This window comes from Phragmites australis, chromosome 4 (assembly GCF_958298935.1).
Source record: "Phragmites australis chromosome 4, lpPhrAust1.1, whole genome shotgun sequence".
In the NCBI taxonomy this organism is placed as follows: Eukaryota; Viridiplantae; Streptophyta; class Magnoliopsida; order Poales; family Poaceae; genus Phragmites; species Phragmites australis.
Genome location: NC_084924.1, coordinates 31,228,054 through 31,238,085, shown reverse-complemented (window position 1 = coordinate 31,238,085; position 10,032 = coordinate 31,228,054). Strand labels below are relative to the sequence as shown.

Genomic DNA, 10,032 nt, shown 5'->3' with positions numbered 1-10,032 from the left:
AAAAATGCTCCGATAAAGCCTCCAGTGCACTCACTTCCCATCGCCAGACCTTCTGGTCTGTTGTTCTCTGATCTTCAACACTTGAAACCCTGTCTGCAAGAATTGTTCTGGTGTATATCTTCTGTTGATCACCGGATCTTTCGGTGAGTTCAACTTGTTCTGCCCCGAGCCAAAATACTCTGGTGTACACCTTCTTTATCAACACCGGTCTATTCGGTGGCTTCTTCAGTTTTGCTCTTCTCTGCAGATAAAGCTATGACGCTACACCTTACTGAGCACCGGACTATCCGGTAAAATTTTCAGCCTTCTCGCCCGCTTTGTCAAAGATGCTCTAGTGAGTTCAACTTCTCTGAAACTTGTCCAATTTAGTCCATCTTTGTCCCGATTGCGATGGCTTCTTCATGTATTGTATCTATGTGACCTATTAAAGAATATACTTACAAACATGTTAGTCTCAATATCTATATTGTCATTAATCACTATCATGACCCACAAATGAAACATCCAATTCTCAAATAAGTATATCGAGCATCATCCCAACTCCTAAATACTAATTTTCCCCTTCTATCCCAGAATTTCCAATAGATAAATTTAAGGTTGGGGTTGGAAAATTACAACCAAAAAGTGAACCATGCCATAAAAACTAGGAGAGAAACCGTTTTCCTCAACTGGGCAACCGGTGAAGCTTCGGAGTACTGGAATCTATGCGATTGCTCTCTGCACAGAAAAATCAACAGAAAATGAATAAATGATATGTAAGAACAGGCAGACATCTGTACAACTCGCACGTGTGCTGCAAACAAAACGTGTACGAATTCACAGGAAGCTCACTTTTGTAGGCTTGAAAGTGCACCGCAGAAAATTGCATTATCTGGAAGGGAAGTCATGTTGCTGCTATCCTCTGGGTTAACCACATTGATGTACACTTCCTGCCCCCAGATACCAGCTGTCAAGGTTCTGCACACGTAGATTCCATATGCCTGCATTGTCCAGAAACACAAGTCCAAGCTCCAGGGAATACCTGCAATCATGTCAACAGGTTCCCAATGAAAGGCATGCCAAGCTAAAAAGGCTGTACTGCATTGTAATGATGGCTCACAAAGTGGATTCCACAAAACATATTTTAGACAGTATTTCTAGATTGCAGACGTAATACCCAAACATAAGTCAATATAATAGTTTACTATGAGAGTTTGCAGTTTGCTACTATCTGTCAACTTATGAGGTTTTCTATGGCATGGGAATTGTTAAACCAAATGATTTGGTTAACTATCATTTAGTCCTGTCCTTATTTGAAATAGTATGAGACCATCTACCACAGCTTAAATAATTTAGTTAATATTCTCACATATTAACTACTATCTGCCAGTGCCATAGTATCTCCAAACAAATATTGGAACAATAGCAAACAGTTGACCTGTGGTAAGTTGTGCAATATGCACTTAAAATTTAAGCAGGTTTACTGATCATTAATATGTTCTCCCATTGATGAGAACGTTAACACTATTTTTGGCCAAATTACTGAATTCAAAACTAACTTATCCTCCATGGTTTTCCCCAAGTTTCTACATTGTACCAATCATATTGCAACAGATGTAACATAATTTTTCAGCTGTCAGCAGACCATGCAGAACCCGACGAGGATGTGTAGTAATTAGGAACTGAGGCTAGCTCAGTTGGTAGGAGGTGTGGGTGTACACCCTTACCATCCAGATTTAAGTTCTCTTCGACTTGAATTTAGGTGTCTATTTCTTATTAATATAATGCCATCTAGTTCCTCCTAGATCGGTCGACTTCTTTTTTTCAAGGATGTGTAGTGATTGAGCTAGACATCCATAAAGACACGGAGACATTCAATTTCAGCACCTGGATTGTGGATCGTGCAACACCATCCCATTTGTTATAGGTGCCGCGACTGTTCTCAGTCCACAATCCATAGTCCATCCTGAGAACAAACAACAATAAGAAAACAGCACGGATCTAAATAATGAAGATGGACAGTGTAGCATGAGATTTACCCAACAACAAAGAATGCATAGCCATCCAAGTGGTAGCTCTGTAGATTTGTGGCGTTGTTTTGGAATATAATCTCCATGAAGCCCTTGTAGGTGCCATTTATAATAGATGTATCGACTTTTGGTAATCTGTTCATTGGATGGTTAGGAAAATCAAGTTTGTACACTCCAGGGACATTAAATAGTTGTGCTAGTAGCAAGAGAGTCGATGGAGCAATGTAAGAATTTCCATTCAGGGTAGAACGCAGTTGCCCATCTATGAGCTCTGGTGGTCTACTCTGCAACAGATACACATCTGTCACGGTAATGTCACCATAATGGAATGAGCCCTGTGGATTGGGGCGGGCACCACTAGCTGTAACGTTCCATCTGAAACAGAACAATAGTTGAAGGATGTATTGTGTGAACAATCCCACTTACAATGTCAGGAATAGAATTAATGCAAAATCTACAGGAATACCTGATGGATCTTGCTTGATTTATAGAGAACGCCGTGTCGTACTGATCATTCGGGGGATCTGGTAGAGGACCAGACGGTGGACCTTGGGAGTTGGAGTAATGGAGAATCGCGACACCAGTCAACTTATCTACAACAGAGGCATCAACGAAGCGAGCATTTGCGACCACGTAATAATCGGTGCTGGCATTATGATCCATGGTGACCAAGAAGGAATAGGACTGGCCGACATGGATGTCCATGTTGGTGTAGTTCTGCTGCGAGGTGTAGGAGCCTTCGGTCTCCACAAGGGGCAGGTTATGGTTTTGGATCCTGAAATTTAAGCTTGTCGAGACGCCAACATTGTGTACGCGAAACCTGTAAGTTTTGCCTGAAATGACAGACAATAACTTCATTGGAAACTTCAGGATTCGTTACTCTATTTATTGTCAGCATTTGCCACTCATAGCGTCACCGACATTGCCAACTGCCGAGAAATCCGTCCCTAGATAGATACCAATGATAAAGAAAGAGGTGTTACAAATGCAAATTCAAATTTCGAATGCAAATGCGAACCTGGCTCGACATTGATCTTCTCGTAGATGATCCCAAGCGGAACAACTGATTCGTTGTAGCGGTACGGCCCCAATCCGTTGATGAGCACGCCGTCGGGGGCGCCCAGCGAGGTGCCGCCATCGAGGGCCCTCCTGAGCTCCCTGTGCCCGCGGTTATACCAGTCTCCGATGAAGAGAGTGATGTCTCCGTCGGGGAAGTCGAAGGGGATCGGTATGACGTCGCGGTTGTTGATGGTGATGGCGCCGTACCCTCTGGCGGCGCGGTGCAGCGCGGTGGAGGGGAAGTTGTTAGGAGGATAAACTCAACGCAAATCATATTGATCACGGAGAGGTACATATATAGGCTATATCCTTCCATATCCACACAACCGATTTATAGAAGCAGTATCGGGGGATAAGGAAGGAGAGCCGTGAAAAGAGGACTAGCCAAATATAGTCTAACACCCCCCCGCAGTCACAACGTCGAGCTAGCGGACGTTGAGACTGGAATGAAACTCGGTGAAGACCGGTGAAGGAAGTCCCTTGGTGAAGATGTCAGCGTATTGACGTCGTGGGCACGTGGAGGACATGAATAGCACCGACGGCGACCTTTTCACGGACGAAGTGGAGATCAATCTCAACATGCTTTGTCCGTTGATGTTGCACGGGATTGGATGAAAGGTAGACCGCACTGACATTGTCGCAAAACACCAGAGTGGCCTTGGACGGAGGGGAGTGGAGCTCATGGAGTAGTTGGCGGAGCCAGGTGGCCTCGGCGACGGCATTAGCGACGGCACGGTACTCGGCCTCTGCACTGGAGCGAGAGACCGTGTTATGGCGTTTGGAGGACCAGGACACCAAGTTGTCGCCAAGGAAGACGACATAACTGGAAGTGGACTTCCGGGTGTCGGGACAGCCTGCCCAGTCTGCATCAGAATATACGACGAGGTCGTCTTTGGCAGAGCGTTGGATGTGGAGGCCCAAGTCCAAAGTACCTCGAATATAGCGCAGAATCCGTTTGAGCGCACTGAGATGGGGCTCACGAGGGTCATGCATGTGAAGGCAGACTTGCTATACAGCATAAGAGATGTCGGGACGAGTGAAGGGGAGGTACTGTAGTGCACCAGCGAGACTGCAAAAATCCATCGGGTCGGCGACCGGGGCGCCCTCAATGCTAGATAGCTTGGCACAGGTATCAATGGGAGTGTTGCAGGGCTTGCAGTTAGTCATGCCTGCATGTTCCAGGATGTCGATGCAATACTGTCGTTGACTTAGCAGGAGACCGGAGGAGTGCCAAGATACACTGATGCCGAGGAAGTGATGGAGAGCCCCAAGATCCGTCATCGGAAACTCAGACTGAAGTGCTGAAATGATCCACTGAAGAAGCCTGCTAGAGGATGCAGTCAGTACGATGTCATCAACATAGAGTAAGAGGTATACAGTGTCGGTGCCGTGGCGGAGAATGAAAAGGGAGTTGTCCGATTGAGCCTCAGTGAATCCAAGGGACAACAGGAAGGAGGCGAGCCTGCTATGCCAGGCTCGGGGTGCCTGCTTGAGACCATACAAGGACTTGTTGAGGTGGCACACCATGTCGGGGCGAGAGGAGTCAACAAATCCAGGAGGCTGAATGCAGTACACTGTCTCCTGTAGAGTGCCATGTAGGAAGACGTTCTTGACATCAAGTTGATGGACCAGCCAATCACGAGACACTGCCAAACTCAGAACGGTGCGAACGGTGGCAGGCTTCACAACAGGACTAAATGTCTCATTGTAATCAATACCAGGACGTTGTGTGAAGCCGCGCAGAACCTAGCGAGCCTTGTAGCGATCGAGAGTACCATCAGAGCGAAACTTGTGCTTGAAGATCCACTTGCCTGTGACCACATTGGCACCGGTGGGACGCGGAACGAGATCCCACGTGCGGTTGGCGAGAAGGGCATTGAACTCGTCTTCCATGGCGGTCCTCCAGTTTGGATCGACCAGAGCGGCCCGGTAAGTCCGTGGAACAGGCGAGAGAGGAGTGGCATGAAGATTCAGCCGAGTGACACTCTTGCGGATGCCTGATTTTCCACGAGTTGTCATGGTGTGCTCGTTGATGACCAGAGAGGCACCGAGCTGAGGAGGAGGGGCAGGCGCGCCAGGTAGGCGAGCTAGGCGCAGGCGCGTCGGCACAACTGCATGTGGGGGTAGTGCTGGGCCACGAGGTGATGACCAAGGCAGCCCAGGACTGCCACTGGAGAGGGCAGGCGTTGACGAGGGCCCAGGCAGATGGGCGGCTGGCGACGAGCGGACCGGGGGTAGGCCCGGAGTGGAGGCGGCCTCGGTGGGCGGTGACCTATGGGAAGCCGGCCCAGCAGATGGCTCCTGGGGCGAGGCCTCCTGCGGCTTGGACGGGGGAGCCGGCGCCTGCCTTCGGGATGCACCGATGGGTGCCTGCATGGGTGCCGAAAAGTCTTCCAAAAATTTGAGATCAGTAGCAATGGGAGTGTAGGTGGTGATCTTGGCAAAGGGAAACGACTGCTCATCAAACACAACATGCCTCGAAATAATAACCCTGTTAGACACGGGGTCGAAACACCGGTACCCTTTATGGTGTTGGGGGTAGCCAAGAAACACACACATCGTAGAGCGGGGCGCGAGTTTATGTGGGGTGGTAGCAGAGAGGTTGGGATAATATTTGCAGCCAAAAACACGGAGGTGTGCGTAAGTGGGGTGGACTCCATATAGGGCAAAAAGGGGTGTGTGGTGAGCGAGGGTTTTAGTGGGGTGTCTGTTGATGAGATAAGTAGTGGTGTGGAGAGCCTCAACCTAAAAGGAACTGGGAAGACTAGCCTGAAACAGTAAGGAGCGGATTATGTTGTTAAGGGAACGAAGGATGCGCTCGGCTTTACCGTTTTGGGGGGAGGTGTAGGGGCATGACATCCGTAGGTAGACACCATTGGTGAGAAAAAAGGTGTGGGCGGCAGAATTATCAAATTCGCGGCCGTTGTCACATTGGACACTGCGAATGGTGGTGGAAAATTGAGTTTTAACATAGGCAAAGAAATGAGACAAAGTGGAAAAAGTATCTGATTTTAAGTGAAGCGGGAAGGTCCAAACAAAGTGAGAGCAATCATCTAAGATGACAAGGTAATATTTGAAGCCAGACACGCTAACGACAGGAGAGGTCCACAAGTCACAATGAATTAATTCAAAATTGGCCAGAGCCCGACTGGAGGAGCTAGCAAAAGGGAGACGGACATGGCGACCAAGCTGGCATGCGTGGCAAACTCTGGTGAGACCGCCTTTGGACATAGGCACGATTGGGGCGAGGCGAGCGAGCGCATTGTGGTCGAGGTGATCAAGACGTTGGTGCCAGATGATGTCGGTGGTGCTGGTGGCGAGAGCAGTCGCGGACGGAGGTGAAGGCAAGGCATGGTGGAGGGGGTAGAGGGGACCGGAGCTATTGAATCTGGCGGTCACGGTCCTGGTGCGAAGATCCTTCGCAGAGAAACCAAAGGGGTCAAATTCAACCGTACACCAATTGTCTATGACAAAACGTCGAACAGAAATCAAATTCTTAATGATGTGAGGGGAACAAAGGATGTCTCGAAGAGCAAATGAACGGTTTTGATGTTGAATATGGGAGTGCCCTATGAATGATATGGGAATAGTGGAGCCATTACCAACGACAATGTGCGAGGGAGATTGAGAGTTGGGAGGGTGGGTAGAGGAGAGGGTACCGGTGTCGGAGGTCATATGTGCAGTGGCACCAGTATCCATGTACCATTCAAGTGCAGCAGGTTGAGGCAATGTTGTGGTGTTGAAGGAGCTGGAGAGAGAGGCTTGATCCCACTGTGATGGAGAACCACTGAACCAGCCCAGCTGTTGTGGAGGCCCAGCCGTCGTCGGGGCCTGTGGGTGCTGCGCCTGGGCTGGGAGGCCCATGTCGCCCGGCGCCAGATAGTAGCCCACCGGGGGCTGCTGCTGCTGTGGCTGGAGGCCCACGGGAGGCAGGCCGCCAGGCGGGCCGGCGAGAGTTGCTCCAGCGAAGGGGATAGGGGCCACTGGGCGCGGACCGAGGAGGCCAACACCCAATGGGCCCGGCCACATGTGAATCGTGCCGGCCCAAGGATTTTGAGGGGATGGCCACGCCTGGGCCTGGCTGCCGGTGCCGCCGCCTCCGGCAGAGACCTGCTTAGTGTGGTTGCCGTTGTTGCTGCCGCGACGGCGGCGGTTGCGGGAGGTGCTGTTGCCACCGCCTTGAGTCCCGGAGAAGTTGCCGCCCCGATGCCCTGCACCGTAGCCGGTGGAGTGTGCCAGGATGGAGCCGCCAGAGAGCTTGGAGCTGCTGCCACCGCTGCCGCCAGTGCCGCCGAGGAAGACAGAGGAGGTGTTGGAGGAGCGCGGCGTGGCGTAGAGTTCTTCCAGGTGGAGTTGGGACCGCACCTCGGAGAATGACGGGAAAGGTCGTTGCATGGGAATTATGGTTTTCAGGTGACTGAATTTTTCGCACAAATCGTTGAGGAGGGTGAGGACGAGGGTGCGGTCGGCGACGGGCTCACCGAGATCACCGAGTGTGTCAGCCATGGCCTTCAGTTTGCGGCAGTAGTGGGCGACGGGAAGATCGCCCTGATGGAAGGTGTGAAACTCCACCGTCAGGTTGAGGGCGCGGTGCTCGCGGTTGCCGAGGAACTGATGTTCGAGGCTCTTCCAGACGTGACGAGCCGTGGTGTGCTGCGCGAGGACCTCTTGGAGAAGATCGGTGAAGATAGTGCCGTAAAGCCATTCGAGGACAACATAGTCCATCTGAACCCAGCTGGCGCGATCAGGGTGGCAGTCGTCGGAGAGGGCGTGGTCCGTCAAGGCATACTTGCCGAGGGCCATGAGAAGAAGGCCGCGCCATCGAGTGTAGTTGGCGGCTGTGACGTCGAGCGTCACGGGCACGAGGGCCTTGACGTTGAGGACGCCGACCACCTGGGCATGGAGAGCAGCCAGGGCGTCGTCGTCGAGGGGAGGAGCAGCCGAGTGAGGTGCGCCGTCTGCAGGCACAAGAGGTGGCGTCCCGGCGTCGTGTCCGGTATAGAGCCTGTAGCTGGGTAGCGACGGCGGGGTCGACCAATGGGAGGGAGGCGACGGACCGGCCGGGGCGAAATGCATGGAGGCGAAGAGCGTCGCAAGATCGACCGGCATGGGCTGCACGGCGACGGTCGTGGGGACGGTGGCCGACGCAGGGAGAGGGGTCGTGCCAGGAAGGCCGGTGTCCGAAGCCAGGGGCAGCAGCGAAGCAAGGATGGTGGAGAGGGCCTCATGCGTGGCGTCAGAGGCCTTTGCCGCTGCGGACTCGGCGACGGCATCCGTTGATGTTGGATCGATCTGCATGCCGGCAGGAGGCGCGAACGCTGCACGGACGGCGTCCGCGATGGCATTGGCAGCCGTGTCGAGGGCTGATGCATGAGGAGAGAGAGGTGTAGAGGAGGCGGATGACATGGCGTCGGTTGGCTGGAACGGAGCGGCTCGGAGGGGAGAGGCTACGCCGGCTAGGGAGCGGAAGCGGGGGATCGGAAGCCTGATACCATGTTAGGAGGATAAAGTCAACACAAATCGTATTGATCACGGAGAGGTACATATATAGGCTATATCCTTTCATATCCACACAACCGATTTATAGAAGCAGTATCGAGGGATAAGGAAGGAGAGCCGTGAAAAGAGGACTAGCCAAATATAGTCTAACAGAAGTAGAAGAAGCTGCTGACCTGGTCCTTGACCTGGAACTGGTAGGGTCCAGTTCCACCCAGCGGGGACGGCGCAGTTGGTGCCGAGCACGCCGTCCTGCCACGCCGTCTTGCGCTGCTGCACGCCGTTCGAGGTGAGCAGGAGCGGCTCATCCAGCGTGTTGCGGACGTTCACCACCACGTTCCAATTGGTCGTCACGTTCAGCGCCGGCCCCGGGAACTGCCCGTTGATGCCAATCACCTGCCGCCATCGCCATCGCCATTGCAGCTATCACTGTCGCTGCCACTATTGCGAGGTGAAGAGGGAGAAAGGGGGAAGAGGAGATGGACCTTCTGCTTGACACCGAGGGGCTGCGCCGAGACGTAGGAGACCTCCCAATCGTAGTAGGCGTAGGGGTCCCCCGCCCACGACGGCGACGGTGCCGCAGCCAACAGGACGACCACCACCAACAGCGGCAGCATCAGCAACGTCTTGGGCGGCGGCATTGGCCACCTTAGCTCCGTCGATCTCGTCCTCGGGATTCGAATCGCAGCCAGCCACCGCGGGGCTCGAATCGATTCGAAGCAGAACCCAACTCGGCCCGGTGAAATGGAGGACCAGGGGAGGAGAGTGAGCTGCAAGCGGAGCAGAGCAGAGGGAAGTAGAGCGGGCAGGCAAAAGTGGAGGGGAGGGTGAGGCGGCGGAAAAGAAGCCGGCTGGTCGGCCTCCTTTGCCCGCACCCCGCTTCACCACTATGGAAAGAACGGTTTCGAGCTCGGCCCAACGGCTAGCGGGCCGACCAAAGGAGTCCTCCTCCACCCGTATCCGCTGCAGCGGTAACTGGCTTCATCAAGCCAACGGAGCTTCCTTGAGACAAAGGGGGCCATGGCCCCTCCTTATTTTACAAAATTTTAATAGAAACACTTATTTTATCATTTATATAATAAATCAAATCACTAAACTAAGTTTCTTGTAGCCTGGCCTCCTCTACATTCCTATTCAAGTTCTTTTCCGCTTATCACAACAGCTCTTTCCACACCTCCGTCACTGTCTCCGCTCATCCTCTCTCCTATTCTAAGCTCGGCAATGTTTAGCGCAAGGGAAACTTGTGTTCGAGTGTGTATTTGTAACTTTGTATGTATGTAGTATTGTGGGCATGCCAATATACATTATATACGAAAGAAAGAAGACAATGTAATGAAATTGTAAACTTTATTCATTCGCATCGAATTTATAAAATACATCTTTCGATTACAAAGTTTTACTCCACAACGCACACGCTATCTGAATTATGATTTTACAAAAATTTAATAGAAACATTTATTTTATCACT

General features: G+C 51.9%; 1 pseudogene; it reads right to left on the bottom strand.

Moving 5' to 3' along the window:
- Positions 1-403: 403 nt before the first annotated feature.
- On the bottom strand, positions 404-9,181 carry LOC133916092 (monocopper oxidase-like protein SKU5; annotated as a pseudogene).
- Positions 9,182-10,032: the final 851 nt, after the last annotated feature.